This window comes from Galleria mellonella, unplaced genomic scaffold (assembly GCF_026898425.1).
Source record: "Galleria mellonella isolate WM207_F2 unplaced genomic scaffold, CSIRO_AGI_GalMel_v1 utg159, whole genome shotgun sequence".
NCBI lineage: Eukaryota > Metazoa > Arthropoda > Insecta > Lepidoptera > Pyralidae > Galleria > Galleria mellonella.
The window spans coordinates 909,015-936,364 of record NW_026442004.1 but is presented as its reverse complement, the minus strand read 5'-3'; the positions used below and the strand labels follow the sequence as shown (position 1 = coordinate 936,364).

At 31.3% G+C, this 27,350-nt stretch overlaps 1 protein-coding gene across 2 annotated transcripts in view; it reads right to left on the bottom strand.

Annotated features, from left to right (window-relative positions):
• Positions 1 to 3,966: 3,966 nt before the first annotated feature.
• Positions 3,967 to 27,350, bottom strand: part of LOC113518855 (homeotic protein ultrabithorax) — a 187,446-nt gene continuing 164,062 nt past the window's right edge. For both annotated transcript variants that reach the window (XM_031906967.2, XM_052892616.1), the window contains one exon: positions 3,967 to 6,699. The gene's annotated coding sequence lies outside the window, so the exon portion shown is untranslated. The remainder of the gene's footprint in view (positions 6,700 to 27,350) is intronic.

Below are 27,350 nucleotides of genomic sequence, written 5' to 3'. Positions count from 1 at the left end.
TGCATCAATTTGTTGCATGTCTGATTTCCTTGCGTACAACCTATCATCTATTGTTAGAATTTTCATTTTATGTAACGTTAATTTGTGTTTTTAAGTAGATAAAGATCATCTAGGAGAGTCGTACAAAAGGCTTTTGTTTGATGTTGAAGAATTTGTCAATATCTAATTAAGCTACACGCTTTAGCTATGATTATATTTTTTAATGTCGGCTGTAGACGTCAGCAAATGTATAGTTTTACTAATTTTGCTGATGATTACTCTGTTATGTACCTATATTGATCTTTAAGTATGTTCGAGTGATAAAAACATTTTTCACATATTAAGGAAAAGTAACTCACAAACATATTATCTGGTACAAATGACACGTAACGCCCAAGGACTGAACGCACGAGCAAATAGCTAAGTAATGGCAGTCCCTCACCAGGTGGACTTGAGTCATTACTCTCGCGGTAATCCGCCGAATACACCCTGATTTATCGCGGCCCTACAGACGGACCGCCAAATTTAGCTGTTTTATAAAAAATGGGGCTTAGTTTCTTGAGTTATAAATAATGTTAGAAATCCTCGTTGTAACGTATAATGGGTTTTGGAACTATGACGCAATTTTGAACAGCGTTATCTTGTTACTAGATGGACTGTTAATTTATGTATGTATCGCGTATAGCCTGTTAAGTTGATTGTGTTTTATTGTAAATCAAGCATATAGATACAGATTATTTCCAAATATATAATAAGTATTTGAACTTCGAGAAAAGAATCGGAAATTGGGCATGATAAAATAATAAAATTTTTGACAAGTGTCAATCCAACTCGCATGATATTGAGTACTTTAAAAAAGAATGTTAACTGAGCAAAGTTGTCTTCTCGAAGCTTGATGTAAGTCATTGCTATTTATTATGTACCTACTAGCTTTTATTCGCAACTTCGGCCTTATGACTGGGATAAAAAGAAGCATGTTCTTCTCCATTCCATATAGTACCTGTATACTAAATTTCATGGTTATTGGGTTAATAATTCAAGAGACGAAGAGATAAAAAATAAACAACATACATCATTCAAATTTGTAATACGAGTATTAATAATGTTTTCTAAACAACGAACGGATACACGGATAAACGGACACAAAATATTATTTAATTTTATTTGCAGTCGATATATATCTTATATATTATCGCCTAGGATTTATTATTATTATATTATATATTAAATAAAAAAAATAGAGATCCGTACAAAAATTACAATATGTAATATGTTCCAAAGTATAAAAAATTTGTATATTAAAGCTATTATAAAATATTATTTTTATCTTTTTATCTATCTATCTGTGAAGCCGGGGTTGATTATAGTATAATATATTGTAAGAAAACAATATCTAAATCAAGGTACGTATGTATCAATATTATAAAGGAGAATATTCTGCAGTGAAAGAATTGAACCCCACATCCCGTGGCGGCTCGCATGCAAACTTCCTGTTTGGCACGACACCATGGCTACTTTCCTCAATACCGACTCTGTGTTATACCTACTAGTGATGTGCTAGATTGCATTTACGATCCGATCAGAATTACAGTGCATATCCAATCTCTATATCTGCAAAATTGAACCGTTGATGTAGTGTGCGTAGTGGCTTTTGTCAAAATTGCTCCATTTGTGTAAATTAGACTAAGTAACCCTGTTCACTAGGCATCAGTAATATGGATACCAAATGACATCTATATATTGGGTTCCTTTGGACATTGATAGCGGAAAAAAGGTCATTACCCATTTCAATATTGGCCATATTCGTTAGATATCTAATTTCGAACATGTTAAAAACCTGTTCTCCAATATTAGGTATGTTTTGGATAACAGACTTTTATCATATTAATTATTCAGTATATAGATGTTTTAACTAAAATATATAGATATTGCTATATATTACCTAGTGTTTGTAATTTTATTAGCGTTATTTTAGGTAAAATCTCAAATCTCATTTGCCTATCATTGATGAAATGAAATACATGATAATGTATGTCATGTAATTTATTTATTGTATATACAGAACTGTTTAGTTTTAAAGATTGTTTAATTATAATTTTATATTCTGTTACAACTAGTTGTTTCCTGCGGCTTTACACTCACAGTAAGTATCAAGTTTTCTATTTTTTTTAAATTAAAAAAAAAAATTAAAAATTGTATTTAAAAAAAATCTCGTCTCTATGAAATAAGCCTATATAGCTTATTTCATAAAGACGAGATTTCACTTTTAATAGCAAATTTTACTTTTATAGACTTAGTAATTTTAATTTTGCGTTGGTAGTAAATCTGAACAAACAATTTTATAAATATAGGTAACATCGATAGATAATTTTCCCATCACTAATACCTATATACGTGTTTATTTAGGTACATATAGACGTATTCATGCCAACTCGTTTTTCGAACAAGCAAGCCACTTCATTACGCCCCGAACGAGGAACGATCATAAATTTGCCATCATTGGCAAATACGAGACAAGATAAGACGAAACGAGCCTCTCTCGCGGATCTGGCGACCTCTGGTGACCACCTTTAATGTGAAATGATAGATTAATAATGCAAACTAGGAACTATATTATAGATTTTAATAAAAATTTAAACATACGTATAATTATCCTGATTGTATAATTATGACACTTTGATATCCAATAGTTATTTCAATTAAAAAATTTATTAGTTGAATTTTACTAATTTGATTAAAGATGTTTCCGTGACAATTTCAAAAAAATTTTATACTTTTGTATTGAAACAATCTTATTTCAATAACCTATTTCCTGATATACCTTGATTGACTGGTATAGTCGATCGGTATACCCCGGTCACGTGGACGAGGATGCAAGTAAAAACTATTAGTTTTTTTAATACCCAGATACATTAGATTTTGTCTGTTTTATTTTGATCGTTACTGTTAGTTTTTATTTAATATTTTGAATTAATTTGAACAATTATATATATTATCTACTAGTTGTTATTAAAACATATAAATAGTAGATCTAAAATATTGAAATGAGTTTTCAAGATGTTTGCATTGAAAACACACGAAAGCCTTTACAGATTTTACAGTTGCTACCTATATAGATTACTAAGTGTTGCCCGCAGTTTTGCATGCGTGGTCTAGTGTATTCTTTTCGTCTTTATATTGAAATGTTCAAAAATTCTTTTTTCGCGGATATTTACGTTACGAAATAAAATATGTCCAAATTTCAGCTTTCCATACTTTAGTGGTTTTGGTTGTGCGTTAATAATCAGTCAGTAAGTTTACAGGTTACAGAGGAATAATACCTGAGTCCTCAAGAATGGCAACGCATGGGGAGTATCATGAGCGAAACGGTATATTCTGTTATGTCCACGGTAGTGCTCATGTCTATAGGCGTCGGTTACCACTTTCCATCAGGTGAGCCGTCAGCTTGTTTGTCCTTCTTTCTAAGTTGCATAAAAAAAGGACAAATGATTTTATAAGTTAATATATACAAATACATCATATTTTTCTTAAATTCATTTTAGAATAAAATTTACTGACAGCGCCAGTTTTGAAATTTACCAAAGATTATTATTTATATTTATATTATTAATAATGAAAAAAAAAATTGTTATTATTTTAAAATCTATTTGATATACGGCCTTATAAATTATAACAATTTAATTATAATTAAATTGGAGTTAATTTATATGTTCTAATATGAAATAGTAAAATATTGTTGTCAAAAATTTACCAAAACATCGTTTAACAAAATGAAAATAATGAATTTTATGACAAAGCAGTCACAATTTTGAATTTTAAAATATGGTAATTTTGATTTCATTAGTCTTGATGACTCTGTATTATAATAATATATCTATACGAGTATACTTATAATGTATGCCAACCTCAAATGTTCTTTTTAATCTAGTAAACTAACTAATATAAGACGAGGGTTCCAAATTGGAGAATGAAAGTAAAAGCAGATAATACTGTAACAGAATTTTATTTAATGCAGATCCATTTCGCACTATAGCCGACGTTGTACAAAAAATTATAATATCGCTTTCCATTCATATGATAGGTAGATAGGTAATAATAATAATTACACAACTTTTCACACAATTACAATCATTAAACACAAACATTTAAATCATTTTCTACACTAGAATCCCGCGATTTCATTTAAGTATTCCTTCATTTATTACTATTTAATATTAATTAATTATGTTACATTACAGTAAATTGGGCCTACCTAGTGTATTTACGTATGACAAATGCTTCGATAAAAGGACAAATTTACGTTTAATATTCGTGAGCACGCATTAAAGGAAATTAATTAAAAACCAATTGTTTCGTACAAATTAGTGTTACCATAACCCATGGCTAATAATACAGTGTTTGTAAAACAAGTGAACTAATTTTGAATTCCGAAAATATACAATAAAAATTATTTCGATAGGAAGCTATATATAGATATAAATAAGTAGTTTATAATAGGTATATTTACAATATATAACAAAGAGAAAATTTAGACAAAGATTCTTTCAAATGAACAAAATATTGATAATAAATTAAGCGACATAAAACAAGGAACTACAAGAGGTATGAGTGAGTGATGACCTATTTAAGGTTAGTACAAAATAATTTGGCACTCTCAAGATAAATAAAAAAGTGATTGAAAGAATCTTAGCCAAATTTTAATTTCTACATTACACAGGAAACAAGTTACGTATATGTTTATAGGAATCCAAAAATATTACCACTACTTGTATCTTAAAATAAATTACATTATTACTTAATTTAATTAACTATTCGTATACTGGGCACAACTAGTTTGATTCGTGTCATTTTTTAAGTGACTATAGGTAAACTATTTGTCTAAGAATAAGTTAAGCTATCGACTAATAAATGGAATATTTTTCATACTAAAGCTTTTGTAGTTACGTATTTAGGATCGCTGGCGTGTCGCAGTGTAACAAAAATAATTTATTCGAATAATGTTATGGAACCTGCCAAAAACAAGATAACTCAATTTATGAGATCTTAAAGTAATAAATAACATAATTTTAACTAAAAATTCGATGTTACATTAACAAAAAGGTAAACAAAAAATCTTAAAATATTCACTTTGCTCATGCAACATCCAGCACAAAATTATATTTTAAAGTCTGTAACTGGCATTATTATAAAGTATTTGTGTACGTATTCGTCTAGGCTCATAAAGACTAGCTTCTAGAGCCGTTAAACCTCTTTATTAAAAAAATTGTGTACGTATACAGACGTTGTACATCAGATTTTTATTACAATTACATTTACACTAAACTTATTATTTACATTACATATAATTATATTATTTTAACACGTTCAATGCTTGCTATTAGTAGAGTTTGAGCTATCGTGAAATACTGACGATGTTAGATACAAATAAATTCTTATAAGGTTTATTAGAACAACACAGTGCCCATAAAAATGATGAACTATATCGAGATCAAAAATTAATACGTATTAATTTAATCAATGATTACTGGTTAAGATGATCTTCTCCGTACAGATACATTTCTAATCGTTTAAGTAGGTAAATAATATTTTCAAATATTGAGCAATTATACTTAATATTCGCTCATACTACGGCAATGAACGTGTTAATACTAAATCGTGTTTTGAACATTTTTTCATCCCACTATCACCATTATTTATATTAACCAGAATCTATTACGCGATTTTTACCTAATAATTTCTTGTAACGTAAAATAATTCATGATATATTATTATAAATATGTAAATCTTCCGTAATAGTGGAATGGAAGACTTGAACAGTCATGCAAACTAAAGTGTGTAATAAAATGCCTACACATGAGCGAGTAACTATAAAGAGCTGTAAAACCCACCGTCGATTCGACTCCGGGTTTTTGTAGATAAAGTACGATTTCAAGTGAGCGATAGTGGGGCACGATTCGCACGATAAATAAAAACACAATTCCATTTGAAGCTCGGAGCTGCGGCGCGGCGGCCGTGTCCCGTGTACCTCAGCAGGCGTTCAAGATTTATACCGGGAGATGCGGAACAATATATCACGGAACCGAACACGGGAACTCGACCTATGCCTAGTGCAGAATAGCCACCGTACCGATGGAACATGATAGCAGATCAGTTCGACAGATAGCGGCACTCTCGTAACTAACACTCGATAACTGTTCGATCTCTTTCGAAAACAAAGGTTGGTGAAACCTTCAACGATTATTTCGCAATCCTTTACACCACCCAATAATACATTAATCAATATTAATAGACACATCTATTTAATATCTCTACATATTTATTCATAAGGTAAGGTAAACGATAAATAAGCGGACACCAAACCGCGATTTTTCATCCGAGCTTCATATAATTTATAGTCGACGATGATATCGCGACTGGTTCTTTTATTCGTGAAATAGTGATACGCGGAGTGTGCTCGGTAAGCGTTACTAACGGGAAATTTTGACAATAAATCTCCGACAGTCGATTGCCTAAGCGGTTGTGTGGGCGGGCAGAAAAATGTATTCTATAGTTGAATTTTGATATCTTGATCGTGTGACATGCGTTTTAAAATATCATAGATTTAAAAATTAAAATGTATGTAAGGAGCTGAGGTACGAGGCGAAGCGTGCTGTAGAATTCTGGACTAACATCTTCCCTAACACCTACCAAAGTATCGACAACGTTTTACACGACGACCACCTGAAACAAAAGGAAAAGCGAAATTAATTAAAATGCCAATAATAAAAAGAAAAGGAAAAATGCAAACAGCGTGTTTTAGGGCAAATCATTTAACACTGAAGCGATAACAGTCAAGTGCACATAAAATGTTGGTGATTAAAAACATGTGTGGTACCAGTAAAACATGTCATGCTTATTCTAACATGAATATATGAATCATTTTGCATAAATTGACGTTATAAACATTAACAACGTATCTAGTTAAATCTCTAAACAAATAGCAATATATCATCGTCTCGAAATACGTCCTTATAAACAAGGGCGGACTTAAAATGCAAATAATTTCGCGCAAGCCCCATGGGTATGTTAAAACAAACTCAGCATTCTAACAGCTTTCCATTATTTATCGCTTACGCTCACGGAAAGGCGATTTTTTCAGTTAAAGTTAATTTCTAGCGTAATGCGTATTTGATAAAAGGCTGTATCTCTGGCAGGCAGGCTCCGACGAGCCCGGTCTGAAATTAAGATGTAACATGATGCGAGAACGAGCAAGAGCCGCTAGATTTATTGCTATACCACTTTGCATATGCTGATTTACAAAGACGATGGACACTATACAGAGTGGTTGCGTGTGAGTCAATAATAAACCATGTATGGCAAACGACTTAATTCTATCGATGAACTTGTTTAATTATTAATATAAAATATCATCAACATAGCAATGAAACTTTTCTATATATTCGTTAGTGTCCAGCATATTTATGTATAAAATAATATTTCTGGTTAACTTGAACTAATTTTATTATTAGTCAATTGCTTAATTATTTGATATTACTTTTAAAAACCCATCTCATTGCAAAAAGATGTTATAAGCTATTGCAATGCTAAGATTAATATTAATAATATAGTTTTTGAGAGTGCTTGTGTAAAGACTCAAATAAAATTTAACGGAATTTTATGGTTAGTATTTTTTTCATTCAAAAATTTTTGCACTAATTCATAAATAGATTCGAAAGATACGGTATGTATTTCTACAAATTATTATATCGCTAATATGTTCCACAGTATTGTCAAATTGTTTAATAAGCTGGTAGACCATCACATCCAAGTATAGCAAAATGACGTAATGTCCTATTACTACTAAAGTAATATTATTAAACTACTTACTTTAAAAAGAAATATATTTATAATTTGCCTGTAGTTTTTGTATATATCGGATAGGGGTATACCCATGCTGGTCTCGTATTAATATTGTTACGTTTGAAGAATTTGCTTTTTTTTCTTTTTTGCAGAGAAAAATTGTAAATTCATTAACGAATATAGTTGAAATCTATATAGAATATTGTAGTGATAGTCCATCTTAAAGATTTTATTTTTTGCTAGCGATCCAGGGCTGAATTCGCACGGGTAGGTAAAATTTTCGAAAATAATACATAGCCTATATTACTTTTTGTAAATAAATTAACAATCAAATATTTTCTTTTTTATAATATTTTTATAGATTTAATAAAGCATAAACATAACTTTAGCATAAAAATAATGTTCGATGGTAATCGCAGCTCATGGCAGATATTTCATTGCTGATGTGGCCCATTCGCGACGAGGCGAGCGCGAGCGGGATGACTGTCTGGCGATCCGTAGTCAGCGGAAAGAAACATAACAGAATCGCTCACGCTTGCCTTGCCTTGCATTATTTTCCCATAGTTTATGATGTTTCTTTTTCAAAACTGTACATAATTGTTTAATTACTGTTTATTTAAAATATATTTGTTTTTAAAATATGTTATTAACTTCCTAATAATTGTTTTACATATCTACTCATTTATTACATGTAACCAACTAAATTAGAAGTAAATGCACAACTGAAATAGTAAGTACACATTTTATATATATTCAAAAAGTCAAAGTGCAAAACGTACTGCTCGGGCGGGAAACTAATAAAGAAGAAGGACGCCAACCGAATAATTGATACGATTATGTGTTACCACTACAGAGTACAGACAATATAAGGGTAGCTACAAACTTACTAAGCAACTTTATTAAGTAGATGGAAAGAGAAATAAAAAAGAAAGAAAACTATTTAGACAAACTTCGTATTGCGGTAGTTAATCATCAACTCCATAATATTCCTCGAAGAGCTACAGTAAATTAATTACTATTGAGGTGGTCAATTAAGGTTTTATTTCTAGTATTTATTTATCTTTTAGTTTTTTCCACGATTTCTTTAGCATGAGCAGAATAAAAGTAACCTATATACCTATCTATCTGTCCAGTTCATAAAGTACATTTCGCCAAATTTCTCAACAATATAAACAAATTTAGGTACAAACTTTGCCATTACAAGCTAGACTAAACTAACAAGCTGAAATTTTAAGTAACAATGAATCCCAAATAATCCAATATTATCAAGAATTTAAAGTGGATATAGTGTAAAAATAGTTTCATCTGTAACTTAGCAACTTAACGCGTAGGTCAATGAACTGTCTACTAACATCCTGAATTCCTTTCTATTTGCAGCTGGCCAGTATGAACACAGCACCAAGAACAATGGAAGAAGGGCGGCCAGCGCTCCGTCAAGTGCGAGCGGCAATAAATCGTCCAGGACGCGCAATTTGTTGAATTACAGCATGCGCCAGCCAGCCACCGGGCCGACGCGAAATTAGCTCCCACAGAGATAAATTGACGGCGGGCCGCTAAATAAATTATTTGGGAAAACCGAGAAAAAACGGGCGTCTTCCCTTGATAAGGGTTGCGAGCGCTCCACCGTGGAAATAATGAATATCGACCGGTGTTGCGTAACTTTTCAAAGTATTGTCCGTTATTGTGTTAAGTTGTGAATTTTGTTATTATTGTTTAAATATACTATAGGTATATTCATAACACATTCATTAAAAAATAAGCATTGGTAATATGGATACCGATCGAATATTTATAGATTGAGTTTTTCTGGCGGATTGATGGCGGAAAAAAGTTATCACCCATTTCAATGTCGCTCATATCGGTCGGATATCTAATTTCGAACATGTTAAAAGTCTGTTAACCAATATTATTATTTGGACAACAAATTTTTAACATATCCGTTATTGAACCAGTACATAGCTATTGTAGCTAATATATATTGATATTGCTACACATTACCCACCCCTTTGAGAAATATTCTCTACTGAAAATCCCAAATACAAACACGCATTATCGATGTCGACTGTTAATCATTACTCAAGTTAGATTAGGAAATTGAAGCTGGTGTTAAACACCCATATTTTTCCGAAGATAAAAGAATTTTTATTCATATTTGGGATGGCAAACAAGCTTATTGGAAAATGGCAATTTTTTCCTGTAGACTTGAATAACACAATTACATACTGTAATGGCTATGGTTCTCTCTTATCATTACTGAAGAGCAAATTATTATGCCTACATACCAATGCAAACACCTTTACTTGATGACAAAAACACGAGAGAACTGAGCAGATGACTTTTATACAAAGCCTCCCTTTGGTGATAGTAATCTGTATACACTGGGAAGCTAACCTATCGCTACATAGATAAATAACGTTACGTCGACGTTTGTAGATAGTTGATGAATAAATTTAATATAAATCGTTAAATAAAAATTTGCAATTCTTAAGATTGCAAATCGTATGGTCCGCGCATAGAGCCTAATTGCGACTGCCAACCCGCCTGCCAAGCGTGGCTTCTACTGGCAAAGCTCCCCTACAAGCGAAGGCCTATGTTCAGCAGTGGACAGTTGACGGCTGATACAATAATAATAATTCTTAAGAAGTATAGCCTTCAAAGGCTTCTTCAAACTACTTACAAGGACATACGATTCCTTCCCTTTTTTGCAGTTGGTCCATGGTCCACACGCGATCCCATTAATAAGCACAAGTCAATCTGATATTCATGGTAACATAATTAAACAGACACTACATCAAGGCCCACTCAGACTTGATTATAATAAAGTTAAGCGGACAATTATCACTTAATACCATTAGTTCACCTGACCACTGTTTCTCACGGCAATAAAGTGGCAGTTAATGAGTTAAACTTCAATTACTTTTACACACTTGAGTTAATTTTCTAAGAACGAGATTATACGAGATACGGCCAAAACAGTGTTATATTTTTCTAAGAATTATTTATTTTCTTTTATTGTAAGTAAAAGAATCTGTGAAAAACATTTGGAATAAGGTGTTGAAAACTATAAAAATGGTAAGTTCATAAAATTCTCATTAACCTAAAAAAAATACCTATATAAATGGTTAAAAATGAACATAAGTTTTCTAAATATAAAAATAATACAATCAGAGCATAATTCATCCAATTTATTTATATATGTTTATTTATATATGTTTACAAAACTGATAAGAAAATTTTGTCACATATGACTAGATCTTGATAATATATAAGAATCATATTCGACTCCATTCTTGTTTTGTTTTGTGATAAATTAGTATTACATTTTTTAAACAAAATTTGGAACTTAAATTAGAAAATAAAATAAGAAAATAATGAATTAATAATGTAATTTTTGTATGGATTGATATTAAAAACTAAGATTTAGTTTTTAATATCAATGTTTAAATACTCATATCTAAGACATCGAAAATAAAATTAAAACTATGTACCAATTTCACCCAAATAATCACAGTTTAGCCAAACAGACTCATTTATCTATCAAAGTGGAAAAGACCTGTAACCACAATGCTATAACATTTTGTACAGACACCTGATTATATATATTAAAAAATAATAACATTATGAGTTTGTTCTATTGACCTTTCTGATGGATGATTTAGTATATTTATATTTCATCGCAAATGAATAATATTACATAGAATGTATATTTTTATACTACTATACATCAGTCTTGAAAGGGTTTTACCCTTTCTTTCAACAGGATTAATCTTAGTTGTATATTCGAGATTTAGCTGGCAATAAGAAAGATGCATAGGTGGGCTTACGGAGGGGCGAGAGTGGCAAATTGTCTCAGATCCCCCTCACTTGGTATTGGTATAAGAATTTTATTACATTCGTTAACGCATATTAGATTAATGTGTAAACATTTTATATGCAAATAAATGGTGTAAATCTAACTGATGTTTATATCAAAACAAACCATTAGCATCTCTATGTTAGGCACGGATTTCTCCATATAAAAGGATCTACTATTACCACGATGGCCAGGCGGCTTGGTCTTTGAGGTCTCTTTCCTTTATATCCTTATATAACTTTTACTACATTCAGGAAACGAAAAAGTCAGTATCACAAAGCATATTTACTCTGTTATAACACGAACTCACAATTTAAATATGTAATTTACAAGAATTTAGAAAAACATATTTTAAACCAGGATGCATTAATAAATATTAATAATAGATATTCATTGACATTAATTAAAGCTGGATAAATATTTTTATGTAATGTTTTTATATTATAAATATTTTATAGCAATAACGAAACGCACAATCAGTTCAGCGTCTTCAAATACACATTTGAAATTGGAATCCATTTTTAAAGTCTCCGTGGCGGGGGTTCGTTCGTCCCACCCCATACCTGGAGTGGCCATACGTCACCCCGCCCGACGTATGTGGCTCGCTCGACGTGTTCGCTACGCAACGCCATTACTGTTTCGTTTTACCTATTGTATTGTGATCTCCGCTTTATAAATTGGGGATTTACTATTGGTTGCATTATTTATGGTAATTTTATTAGAGTATAAAAAAATATAATTTGGTATCTGATATAATAATTGATATAATTGACTTAAGATGTAATACAATATCATTATAGAAAAATATAATTAAAGGATATCAAATAATATAAATATAGATAGTTTAAGAAAAACTGTGTTTGAGAAGCCAATGCTCTGGATTATGTTAAAAAGTCAGGATAGGAGTTGATCAACCACGTTGAATCATATCACAGTAGTACAGTATCTATTATCTTTTGTATTGTAATTGTAAAAACATAATTATATTTCAGAAAAAATAAGTATTCAAAATCTGTTGAGTATGGATTATTTGTTGTGTGTGTTTCACGTGCTTCACCTCTAAACGAGGCATCTTCAGGCAAATTATGCATGAACAAAATGGAGGGTTGTGTCAATTCTGGTAGTATGAATGGAATGTATGAGTATACTTTATTTGCATTATAGGTACAATATAGGAAATAAACAAGACAATTAACCAATATAATGATATAATTTTATAAGTATCGGTCTTATTGCTGAAAACAATCCTTTCAAGACAATCTTAAGGCAATGGACTAATTGTTGTACAAGTAGTAATAGAGGTACTCAATCTTTGAATGTTCACAGTCATACACATATTTATGATAGCGGAATTAAACAAAATAATTATAATTAAATAATCAGTTATATACACTTCCACAAGATAACAACATGACAACTATTAAACTAACTAAAATAATGTTCATCATTTTTTAATAGTTACCAATATCTAAACGTCTCAAAGCAGAATTATCTCCCAAAAGTGTAAAAGCCTATAGTTATTTCTTCACATGATGTATCAAAAGATGAGCTTAAAAAATGTATGCTAATATTCTAATACAATCGCTCTGCATGCAATATTAATATTATAAAGGGTAGAACACTTTTTTCGCGCCGAATCGCCCCCCCGCCCGGGTCATATATCAGGATTTTGGACGGGCGAAGCTAAAATTTGGACGGTTAAGCTGGACGTAAATTTTACAAAACATGACACGACGTAAAAAATCCAACCAAAAAGTTATCAAATATTTACTCGTCGAGACGGAAATTAAAATTAAAGAGAAACAATTAGAGTTTTAAGTGTAGATTACATGTCGCGATAGAGAAATGAAACATGTTAGGTAAGTACTTACAAATTTAAAAATCGAATAGTAGTTTTGACGATCTTGCATCGAATGTTAATGTGTCTATTAAATTGTAAATATTTGAATTTAGAACGCAGAATTTTGTATCTATCAGTAAATTTTTCTTCGTAACAGACAACTTAATCGTCACAAAACTAATATGATAAGACCAACACTATACTTAATCAAATGCAAAAGAGTTGTCAACATCGTCGACGCAATAAAAATACGAATACAAATGCCTAATTTGAAAATCTACTCTATTTGATAATCGTTTTAAAAAATGCTCTATTGTAGGCATCTATTCCTTTTCTTACCCTACAGAAATAATACTTATTAGTTGTACAAGTTATAATTTATTATGGATAAAGATTGACCTTACTATCTCAATTGATGCTTAGTCATTCATAACCCCACACGATGTTCAACATAGATACATTGACAGGAATTAAAAAGCGCCACATATCTTTCAAGGCACCGAAAGATTACGCGGTCGTTTTAAAAAGCTCACGTACTCATATGTCGTTTCTCGCCATACTGAACTTTCACACTGCACAGATTAATTTTATTTTTGGGTTCCGTTAATGCGACAGACGTGCGTGGACTGAACTCTCTTTTTCTCAGTTATTTCTGTAACAATTTGTAATGTGCGACCATTAGGTTAGGCATGCGAGGGGCAATAGATCTATTTAGAGAAGTTAGGTTACTTATGTTTTATAACATTGACACCTATTAATTGTTCTGCGTCAATATAGCTCGTTGGAATTTATTTACCGACAATTAATTCGAATCAATTTCGAGTACTCGGTTAACAAACAAAGCAGGACCTGAAATTCTAGGTGTATGTGACTGTCTATTTATCAATAATAGGTATTCTAATTTAATCAAATTTCACGATATTTATCAATTATTTCCAATCATTTTAATACCAACTATTATTTCTGTTGAAAAGTGTTTGTCTAAATGTTAACTTTTTTATTATTCTATTTGTTAGCGTATTTCACTAAAAAGGAAAATCAACAACATTAAAATTAGAAAGTAAAATATCCTGACCTAAACATGAAATAATAATAGAATGCAACCTCTATTACTATGAGCAATCTATGTACGGTACAGTTGCAACCAAAATAATTAAGCTAGAAAAAAAAACATAATGAAAAAACATACGGTTGCCAAATATTAAAACGAGGAAACTATTTAATCTGAAAACTTTTGTAGGTTGGTAGTTGGCGATAAATCAGCGAGTTGTCGCTGGCGTCGATGCCAAGGAAATAAGATGAGATCGAGTTGGCAACGACATCGGCGTCGTGTGTAGACGGTGCGTCGTATGCATAATCTGTCATTGTTATTGCACTGGAGAGCAGTGTTAGTTCTGGAGTATAGTTCAAGATGCGATTCGAATACACGATAGTCACGATTCACAGATAGCTTACAAAACGTCACAGGATAAAGTAAATTATAAATTAATCAAACAAAATTGTTATTGTTGATCCAAGACACAATACGCAATGTAACAATAAAATTAAAAATGCTTAATATTTTATTTTTAATAAAACAATTTTATGGCAATTTACTTGATTTAATTCAGAGTACAATTAATTGGTTGTGGTTTGAGTGAATTAATAAAAGGAAAGACTTTCATGGGTGCGTGAAAGTGTAACGCGTATGCGTGCAACGCCACTATAAAGTATAATACGAGTACTAAATATTGCCTATGTGAATTATAAGGCGATTAAAAAATTACGTTATAGAGTTTAGTGGTTGCAAGATTAATTGTCTGTATTTTCAAAACATCGTTTTAATTTATTTTTTTATGATATTCAGCAAACAAGCTGATGGCTCAACTGATGCAAAGTAATAAACGTCGCCTATAGATGTAATTTATTATCGATCTTTCAATATTTAGGTGAAATTGCTTAAGTACATATATAGTCTGTTATGTCCATGTCTATAAGCGACGGTTACAACTTTTTAACAACATGTTTGCCATTCTAAGTTGATTAAAAAAATAGGACAAATAGTGGCAAGTTGATACCCACCTTATTATTATCTAATATCGATCTAATGCAGATATAAACATGTGTGGGATATTCAATCGATATATATATTAAGCATTTTTATTTATTAAGAATATTTATAAATCGTTATATAAAGCATTATTTTATGTACTGATTTGACTGATATGATTTTAGCAAAGGATTAAGATAAATATTTCTATTCAAGTGTCTGAAAAAAATTAATTAATTAATTAAATATTAATAATATTTTTTTGTGAAATCCTCAACGCTTTTGAATTTAATTATACTAAATTTAATATACTTACCTGTCGCGACGCCATTTTTAATACACTAATTCACCAAAACAGAGGATGCATTGCCATTTTGTACCAAATTATATACAGTATAATATAACGTCTTAGAAAATTATCACCGATTAATTATACATATAATTTTGAACTGGTTCTTAATAAGACTATTTATATGAATGTAATAAATTTAATGTGACAACTTAGATACGTAAATGATATTTAATGTAGGATTAGAAATATAAATTTGGCAGCTCGGGTGTAAATAATATAAATCTCAGTGTATGTATGTTTTATATAATACACAGACGGTCTTTCTCCATATAGTGTTAGCAAATTACAATACTTCATCCCAGAACAAGCGGGAGGTAACACGAAAACAATTTTCCGTAGAAAAGATTACTGGGTGAGTCTGCGATGTTTTCTTTATTATACCCAATCACGTGATGCGGCGATAAACTATTTCTCACTATTATTATTTATTAAGGACCTGCTTAGCCTTTTTTATTTTACTCCTTGTGTCTTTTCTTAGAATGAATAGTATGTTGACCATTGATCAACGTCAGCGGTGCTCGTTTCCGAAATCACGTTTATCATAGATCACATTTGTCTAAGGTTTTAGTTACGAATTTCTTAATAGATAACATCCTAAGTGCAGATACGTTAATAAACAAAATTCAACCCTTTGTGTGTTCGATAAAGGTCCAAACTGTAGTGAACACTGTTAAATGTTATATAGAAATTATAAAGGAGATAACAGAGAAGAGTCGCGAGCCACACACGACGAATTACGAGCGAACCCGGGACGCGGGGTTGAGTTATGTGACCGCGATATAATATTTATGAAATATGTTTTGTATTTGGTAAAAATCCATTTTACTTTTGAAATATAGTCAGGTGAGTAGTAGCGTCACTTCCTTTTTCTTTGAACTTGGTTGAACACGCTGCCGCGTATTACCTAATTGTTTTAATTTTTAGATGTATAGTTGAAAGTATATATATTTCAATACGTAAGTACTTATAAGTTAAGATTTTAGTCTCCAAAACAACCGACTTAATTATGACAAAATATATGATACCAACATGAACCCTTCTGATTGAATAAAAAATTGTAAAAATCTCTTCAGAATTGGTGAGGAAAAATAATATAAAAATTGTGTTTCCTTCAGACAAGAGAATACTTGGTTTACTATAGATAAGAAATTTTCATTTCTATACTAAATGTAAAAATATTTTGAAATAAAAACTAATAGGTAGGTGAAGTACATGGAAACCAGACTGCTGCATTACGACAATGACATATTTATCCTCCAATTTATTCATAACGGCTGTCAGTAAGTGCACTGACATATGTAAATAATATAAACAAGTACACAAGGTAAATGCTTTATTTGCCATTAAATAATACATGTTTACACAAGACAAGAAAAATAATAAAAATTAAACACTTCCTAAACAATGAATTACCAAAGTATAAACAGCATCTTCTTGACGCGGCAAGATGGCGACACTACGCAATTTGTCATTGAAAACAAACAGCGCAGGAATAGCTTTAGCGAAGTGACAAGTTTATGGCACGGTTACACCATTTTATTTAGGATGTATAATTAACATAAGATCCATAGTAATATGAACTTATAGGTAAATTAATTTTAAGAATTCCATAAGTATTTACAAACAAAACAATTTATGGCTATCTTGAAAAAAGAGAAATTGTTTGCTATACACATGAACAGATCCGTTACGAATAGAACAGAACACGAATAATCTTTATTGAAATAAACATGTTTGTAAATAGTGATTTTTTATAATACTGCCGTGGACATCTACAGGTTACTGATGACACCCATAACATTTGTCAGAGGTCTCATATATCTACTATACCTAATAACTCTTAGGTTCCAGAAGAGGCACGATCTATAATATTTCGAAAATTTGAACTTTTTATAATCAAATCTCGTGATAGTATGAAAGGTAAAATAATTTATGATTTCGACATTGCTGCTTTCAAATTAAATTTTGTTATAGACTCATCCTGCATCAATTGTAAATTCGAAGATAAAACAGTGATACTTATAAAAATGAAGCAGTATTTTATGTAACATTTATTATGATGATTGCTTTGCCCTTCCAGGCTTTATGTTGATACTGTCAACCTCTAATGCTTAAGAAATATGTTGTTATGACATGACAATGTGATAAATGTTTAAATTAAATTGAATTATTCAAAAGATTAATCTACAAAATTCTAAATTTCTGTTATGTATCCTAATATACTTCAATCGGCTCATCCACTTGTCTGGTTATGCTTCAGATCAAATACCGTTCCCATAGTAACAGAAAAGAAATTGGTGCCAATTAATTACCACTAAATAATTATTACATAATTGCAGATATTCAAGAGTTTATGCGACGATTTTCAAAGTTTCCTCCTAAATGGTATGCCGCAAGATGGCGCCGACGACGCGATTTGTCAAAAGGAAAACAAACAGGCTAAGAATAGTAGCAGCTGACAAGTTTATAGCGGGCGCTTTCGTCTGAGTCCCCTGTTACGAAATTACACGAACAGACGAGAAATTTTATTCAACGCTACGAGTTTTCCGCTGTGACTGCTGTGAGTCTGTAGATACTAATATAAATTTATCTCTATTTCATATAGATATCAGCACTACAATCGCTAGATACTACACCGCCCTACGTCTAGCGAACGCAACGTTGCGTTGCGACGTAACGCACACACGCGCACAGCTGTTGTTATCGTTTCTCTTTTCATCAACATGATAGCTGTTTATTTATTTTTTTGTTTTCTTCTTATTACTTTTTTAATTTTACTTTCCTAATATTTAATATGAGGCGCTGCTTCAACATGGAAACTTTTTCCTTTTCCGACTATTTAGAACGTTTAAAAAATTTACAGTGCAGAATAATAGCAATATAAAGATTCTTAAGCGGCCACCTCGTATACGCAATATATTGCCATATATTGCAATTAGCTCCATTTGGAGGATCCCCACTAGTTGTGGTAATTTTTTCTACTCAGCTTCCTAGAGACTTGATGAATGTCTGTGGCTCGGGAGAATAAAACCGTTCCTTGTGGAAATTTATGGGGATGCCATATTTAGTAGATAATGAATGGCTAAAATTGATGATTTATCTGATACCCATATTATTAAACCACATTATTCCATCGGTAAGTAAAGATCTCCTCCATTACTTTCCTTATTAAAACTTGGTGACCACTTTCTGACCCACGTTTGTTAAAACAATCTGACAGAAAAAATTGTTCGGTCACTGTTGTGAGAGAATCTTATGGTCAAAACTAAATTGTGACCGAAGGTACTTTTTTGGCTTAAAGTAGTCGAAGTTCAGTTGGATCATAGTAATAAATATGTAATAGTATTTCCTATTTGTTTCCTCTGTAGATAGAACTTAAGATATTCATCAGGGAAGGATCAGAGGGAGAAATAAATATTAAAAAAGTCAGTATATCACAGTCCGAACACGTAACTAGTTTCCGCGGATATTTGTCTAAGCAGAAACAGTTGGAGACGGGGGATGTGATAAGGGTATACGCAGCATTACGGATTTATGCATCAGACACACACAGCTTCCTACGCTGGTTATTCACGCTAAAGGATTACCATAACTTTTTAGACAAACAAGGTTATGGTACACCTGATAAAATACTATTAAAAAATTCGCGTGAATAATATGTATTATTGTGAACATTTAAGATTAAAATTTGCATACGCATGATTTATGCTGAAAATTTTGACAACTAATTTCAGAACAATCCGATCACTAAGAGTGTGCGCAGACGACCCGTTGCATAGACATAATTATACAGAACCACTGAATACTTAGAATGGCAAACAAGCTGACGGCCCACCTAATAAAAAGTGGTAATCATTGCCTATAGACATGATCAGCACCATGGACATAATAGAGTATTCTGTTTCGCCCATGATACCCCCCATGCGTTGCCATTCATAAGGACTCAATTATTATGACAGTTTATTATATTTTTAAAATAGTTATAAAATATTTTTAATAAACTTATATAGATTTCAAGTGGCAGTTCAAGTTGAGTCTAATTATAATGTAAAAATATGCACAAGTGGTTATTTAAATACCATTAAATTATAATTAATTAAATTATTGAATTTCTCTAAGTATAATTAATTGATAATGTTTATTCGCTTCTTAAAAACATATATAAGGTTAAATTGTTGTAATTTTACTTTAGCCGTTAGCGCTGTAATATGTCTTGTCAATACTTTAGTTTTTTTTTTTTTTTTAATAATAATAAACGTTAATTTATTGATATTTCAACAAAGGTTTAACACTTATAATCACTATAATGATTTAAAATAGTTTATAGTACTCATATGCGTACACAACAATCAAGGGAACGCTAGATCTGGCTTAATGTTAGGTACTTAGGATATTTATTTATAAACATACTCGAATAGCAAACAAAACAAGATTGTATAAACGAAATTAATTGAAATTGCAAGTTTACATAAATTTGAATAATTATCTAAGTGCTGAGAAATTTCTTCTACCCGCCATAATAGTAGAAATACTGTATCACAATATTATACTAATTATTACATAATTGTATAATTCCTTCAAACAATAAAAAATCGCGAAACCGAATTCGTGTGTCGCAAGTGTTCGGTCCGCCTACAGAGGGTCGTTGAAGTTACGCGGGTAAGAGCGCAACAAGAATAATACAAAATGTTTTTCATTTTCTTTATGTCACCCTCGGCAGTCGTAAAGGCATTAAGCGTGACCAAACTTTTGTTTGATACCGCCGATATAAGTATGAGAATAATGTTCCGATGTACTAAACTTACAAGATACAAATTATAAGCAGTACATACCTGAAAGTACTTGCATTTATAATAATCAAGTAATAAAATAAAAAATATAATAAATATTATGGCCTAGCTTCTTGTCCGTTACTTCCTATGAGTTGATATAAAAAGTAGGTAAACAAATACCACTTCTAGTTGGCGTATCAAGTTAAAACATAAACCAGATTTTATGTAAGACCTTCAGAAATATAACTATGAAAACCGCATCAAATTTGGTGTAGTAGTTTTTAAGTGATTCCAGAACAAACATATTTTTTTTTTCTAATTATTGTTTCAGCATCCATTGGTTTTATTAGGTCAGACATGTTTTGGTTACAGTTTAATATTATTTTAAATAAATGCATCATAATATTTAGAATGCAAATTAAAGTAAGTTTAAAATAAATATTAGATATTTTTTTTTTCTACATTTTCTTTCATTATTATTGAAATATACTGCAGATATATATTCAATGTGAAATCAAGAAGATTTTTACGCTGCGTCTAACGGCTCCCTACTTTTAGCTTCATTATAGGGAAGTTAGCTAACATATGTATGGGGATGTTTTCAGTTTGGTCACGAACCGTGATTTCTGGAGAGACCGAGGGAGATACCAATATACAACTAACGACATGTTTTCGATGTTTACGTACTAGAGAATAATATATTAACTTTTTCCTCTTTATACAAAATACATACAACGAGATGTTGATATTAAAAATAACTTAATAGTTATACTGAATAAAATATACATTTTTTTATATCACGAAGGTGGCAAACAAGCATACAGCCTGCCTAAATGTAAACGGTAAATGTTAGCTTTTACCTATTTATTTTTATTATTATTTTTATTGGCCACGATAAAAAGTAGCCTATATACTTCTCCATCCCGTTTAGTACGTACACAAAATTTCATAGTGATTGGTTAAGTCATTAAGGCGCTACAAGGAGTTATAAACAAATTTCTTTCATAGTATTAGTAAGAATAATGATCTCATCTTTATCATCACTATTTCTACGTCTACATTTACCTAATACTGAATGTGTCTCAAGGGATTTAGGATAAAGGTATAGTTTAGTTAATATTAAGTTTGTTAGGGCTAAAGTACTTTTTTCTGCGGAGAAAAATCTACATATTATGCAATAATAAATTTTAATGCATTACAGAACATTTTTAAATGTTCCGAAATGGCAACCAAACTGACTACCTAACTTTTATGTTTTCCACATCATTGAACAATTTGTAACCAATATTTTTAATTCATTACAATATTCTCAATAAATTATACAAGTTACAAAAGTCAACGACCTCAAAGATTCCACAATGCCACGTGTCACCTTAAAACCGTATATCATATCGGGCTATTCTTGAAAATATATCATGTTACCTAATTAAGAAGGCGTTGAGTAGGCGTGATTGAAAATATCTTTCTATAAAAACAAATGATGTTAGAAACATACAGATGAGTGTGTGAACTCATTTGATATAATCTCACTTGCTATAGATATGTAAATCTTTTTCTATTTCTTAAAAAGATGTAGTTTTTAATTGTCATATGTATACAATTTTATATACCTAATGGGTCACTGGCCTTGAACAAATCCGCTCTGTGCTGCGAGCGTTGGTGTTGAGCCACAAACAACATATTATCTGATTATCTAATGCAACCTATTTGACTTAGTACCTGAATAGGCTACATTTTTTTTTAATTTTCCTGTAAGAAATTAAAAACTGAGAAAAATATTACTTGCAGAAAAGTACTAAATGGATTTTCATACAAATTCTCCTCCTGTTGTAAGATACAACTTTTTTCACTTTATTGTGTTTTGGCCAGAGGAAATAAACAATTTTCGAATAGAAATGATGTTAAAAACATACCAGATTTTCATATAGTATATCTAACGACTTGGATGCGCCTGTAATAGTTATAAATCAACATAACAAGTAAAAAAGATATTTTCCAATTAAATCTAATTCACACTCAATATTATTTTTGTCAACGCTACCACTAAAGGCTGTAGGAGTACGGAGCCGGGGACGGAGAGCTACCCGAGTAATTACTTTATTAGGTGACACCGGAAGATGCTCGCCGCAAAATATGCCGGTGGCAACCCTAGCGACAAATGACCGCTTTACACTAAGTGCTATATAAGTACTTACTGATTTTTATGAAAAAAAAAAATTAAGCAGATATCCATAGTGTTTCTTTTTCGATTCTAGTTTATGACGTGCTTCTTCGAAAGTAATATTTAGTTTCACTTTTAAAATAATCACTTAAGAAAATACTTATAATTTCTGAATATTTAGAACAAGCAGGTAGATGAGTATTTATTCTAATAAATAGGTTTAATTAAACTTGATTTCTAAAATTATACGCAGTAGTGACAACCCTAAAACATTGCTTCCCTGTGGTGTTTGTAATCGCTTGTGAAAAATAAGACACTGTTAAAATTACGCAACTAATTTGTAATTTTTTACATAAAATTTGCATAATGTTTATTTGCTAGTCGTAATCGCCTTAATTTAATAACCATTCAATTTTATAGTTTTAAACGCTATTAATCATATTATTGTATTAAGATAATTAGCAAAATTAGTAAAATTTTCATATAATTTATACACTTTTATTTACATAATAATTAAGTACATAACACAGCAAAAAAACAACACACATGTATGTGCAACGCAGTACATCTACTGAAAATAACATGTACTTACCTAAACAACTATAATTATCATGCAGAAAATAGAAAAACAACCCCAGGCGGGACACATCGACGTTTTAACATAATTAATAGATAATATAGCACAAACATAAATTTACTTACAAACCTAATTATAAACGAACGACAATAAATCTTCATTCCATTAAATCAAACCTAGAGGCGTATCTACCTAAATCACGAACATAACACTCGAACAAACCACGGGGACACTCTAAACGACAAATTAACAGCGTCAATTACTTACAACTACCGGCACATCGCTATCGCGGCAATGAACTAGTGACTAGAACCCGGACCTACCTGTGGCTCGCTCCTAAAATATTTTATGACCGCCACCTTTATAAATACGGGTAAAACGTTCTTACCGTAAAAAACGTACAATTGTGTAACGGAATTCCTTTTTTGAATAGAACAAAAGAGCTCTATTGATGTGTTAACAAAAGAGTTTATATTTTAAAAAAAGATTCTTTTTTCAAATTGTCATATGGTATTTTAGTTCAAAGAAAGTTGCGTCTTTGTGTTTCGCAATTTAAAAAGTAGAGTTTTTTAATTTTAAGTTTTTTTTTTTTAAGAAAGTGTGATACAATGACAACAGAGTATCATTCTAGGAAGTCGCCGACGGGATGGGGATGTGCCAAAAAGAGATAAAGTAGTTTTATTGATCTATACGGACGTTCGGGTGGTGCGAGTGTGAGTTGAATGAAACGAAGATAACTTACCGCCCCAAGTTTGTGTGTCCCTTTCTCTCGCTACATTTCTCGGTGACACCATCCCTCTCGGGCCACGTGACCTAAGCAGGGTGTAACTCACCCTACAGCGGCCATAACTTACTCATAGCGATAGGCGGTGGGTACGGTCGCGAAAAACATGTCTACTTTATTATTCTTTATTATTTTTTAATTAGGGAAATAAAGGTATTAAACATATTACATAATTAATTAAATAGATACAGCTCAATGATAATATGATTGCACATGCCAAACTGAATTTATTTGGTTGGATAGTTAAGGCGGAAAAAGGTGACAAACAACTTTCACGTTAGTAATGTTAATAAAGATTAACATTATGCATATTTACAATAAACACTGATATAATAAGTTATACAGACGGTCTTTATTAATAGATAAACAAGTAAGTAGGTAGTACTTAATTAGATTTGATTTAATTAACGCAAAGTGTTAATTACTATATGAAATGACTAAAAAACTTTTGGTAACAATTATTGTGGTTTTAAATATTTGTGAATAGGTGTATTACTTGCATACAAACTATACACATACTATACTCAAATATACTGCACCTATTAACATTAAAAATTTATAAGATATTAATTGATAAAATAAAAAAATACAAGGACATTAATATCATAACCATACCGGGAAATAACTTTTTATTTGGTGCTGTTCAGCCCAAATGTGCATCCCATAAATTATGCCGCTCCTTGACTACTTCTTTCTCTCTTTATATTTTTTGTCCCGCTCGCACACGCTTTATTAACTGGCTAGGTCAATCCACTGGGGTACTATCTGGCTATTGTGTTACGTCAAAAATATAATTGGAAATTTGTTATCATAATATAAATAAGATTTGGTAGAGAAAGTTGCCTAAATTAGTTACTAGGTACTTTATAGATGTTTTAGTCTAATATCAGCCACTTTTGATTCTACAATATATAAAATTTAAAAAAGGAGATAAATTTAACTAGTTGTTAATTATTTTTTTTTGTTTAATTAATATTTATCTCTTTATACTGTAAAAAATATATAATTGTATTCATTATATCATGTTTTTCGACCTATGTTTTTCTGAGAATAAATTTCAGTTTTACTGGTAGAACACTTCTTTAATAAGAGTCTAATGAATGATTACAATTAAGTACCAACACTCAGTATATGAGATAATAATTATGATTGTGTTTCACAAAAAAAAAAAAAAACCTTCAATGGCAAAATCAGTTACTCTGTATTAAAAACTAAACTACAAAACCGATTTTGATAAAATTTCTATAGGTTCAATCTGTGAGTACAACCTTTTAGATAAAAAAAATTCAAAACGGTTTACAATTGACGGAGTTATGACGTAACAAATTTAAATGGTATAATCGATATAATATAGTTGGTTGAAAATAACAATTCTAACACAGTAGAGGTAAAAAACGGCATGACTATAGTTATCACTACTATTTTTTTAGGTACCTACGTAAAAATAAATGCGCAAATGTGTGTGAAAGGGGGGAAAGGGATTGTTAGCAATGGAGTTTGACAGCCCCATTGCTAGTAATATGCCTTATTAGGTCGACCTCCACGTGGTTCCCCCTGGAAACCATCGTGAACAATTCTTGTTAAATCACGTCATCACGATCGTCGTCACGATGGGCTAATAGACCTACTTCATCCTCATCTATCATCCTTCACTGGTGCCCCGCCGGTATATACCGATAGCGCGGGTTACCATTCCATTATCATCCATTAAAAAAAAAAAAGTGTGTGAAAGGTATGTATCGACCACGGTGCGTTCTATTTTTGAAGAGTCATATTTAAGTCACAGAGAGGGGATGAGGTCAATTCGAGAGAGAGGCAAGGACCAGCAAGGATTGGCCATATTGAATGGTAGGTATTAATACTTATAAAGGTAAGATAGCATAATCATTATAAAAAAACTAAATGCGTACGCTATAGGAACGACTATCAATTATCCTACCAATGATCAATAGTCATTAGAAACGATAAGGCAGGTAGCTGTTCAATTATCGATTAGTTGAATTTAAATCTCATACAAATCTATTTACTCGCTTATACTTGATTAAGTTACAACCACAACTAATGCAATAAACGTGAACAAACAACAAAATATTTTCTTTTTTTTTGTAATAGTAATAAAAAGGCCATAAAACCAATCCAAATAAGCACCCGCACGCGCGGCATGCAAGCAGTTCATAAAGTTATCTGTTTACAATAATTAATTTCAAGTGGCACTAAATGTAGGACCGCACAATCACAGGCCGAGGTGTTCAACCGATCGTAAACGTCAACTTAACGATCACGATAATCGTAAAGTTGTCGTAAAACAAATAATTAGCTGTTGGCTTCACAGCTTCATGCTTTACAATACTTGAATGGATAAATAAATAAAAAATGAGATAAGCTTTTTGCATGGTTGTCGTATTTATTATTTTTTTATAGTTTTGTTTTATTTATATTATTGTACGAGTTGGTGTATATTTTTAAGATACAGCACCGCCCCGCCATCTGTTGTTGAATAGCTAAGTTAAACGATCAATCAAATAAATCAAAGATGAATTAATTAGTAAGATTATAAATAACTTTTTTTTTATTAATAGACTATTTCAAATAACTATCATGTTTAACAAAACAATTAATCAACACGTAAAATATGTACGTATTACTAGCCTACCTATGTATGAAAAAGGAGAATCAGTCTTTTCATCCAATTGGAATATTAAACGAAATGTGACAATCCAACAACCATTTGAATAAAGTTTTATAGGCTCATAAACCACCACTTGCTGCAATAAAGTGATTTATCCTATAAAATAACAGCTGATCGCTGTGATTAGGCACAATAGGAGCGAACTCATAATTTTACAGCCAATTTACAAACAATAAAAGTCGTTCTCTTGTCTTACACGCCCATTCGCCCTCCGATATCTCCATATTCGATGGCCGAAAGTCGTAACTCCTAACTTTATAACCCAATAAAACCATAACCGCCCTTGAAGTTAGTGTAATTCAACTCTAACGTGTAGATGGCGTTCATCACTCAACTACCCGTAACGCCATCTGTGAGCGAATCAGTGAAGCTTTTTATGAGCCATTTGAGGTCGACACGTCGTAAAGTTGATGTTTTACGAGTTCGGTTGATGCCGCTAGTATAGCACTGCAGTTATTATTTAGTATCCTCCCGT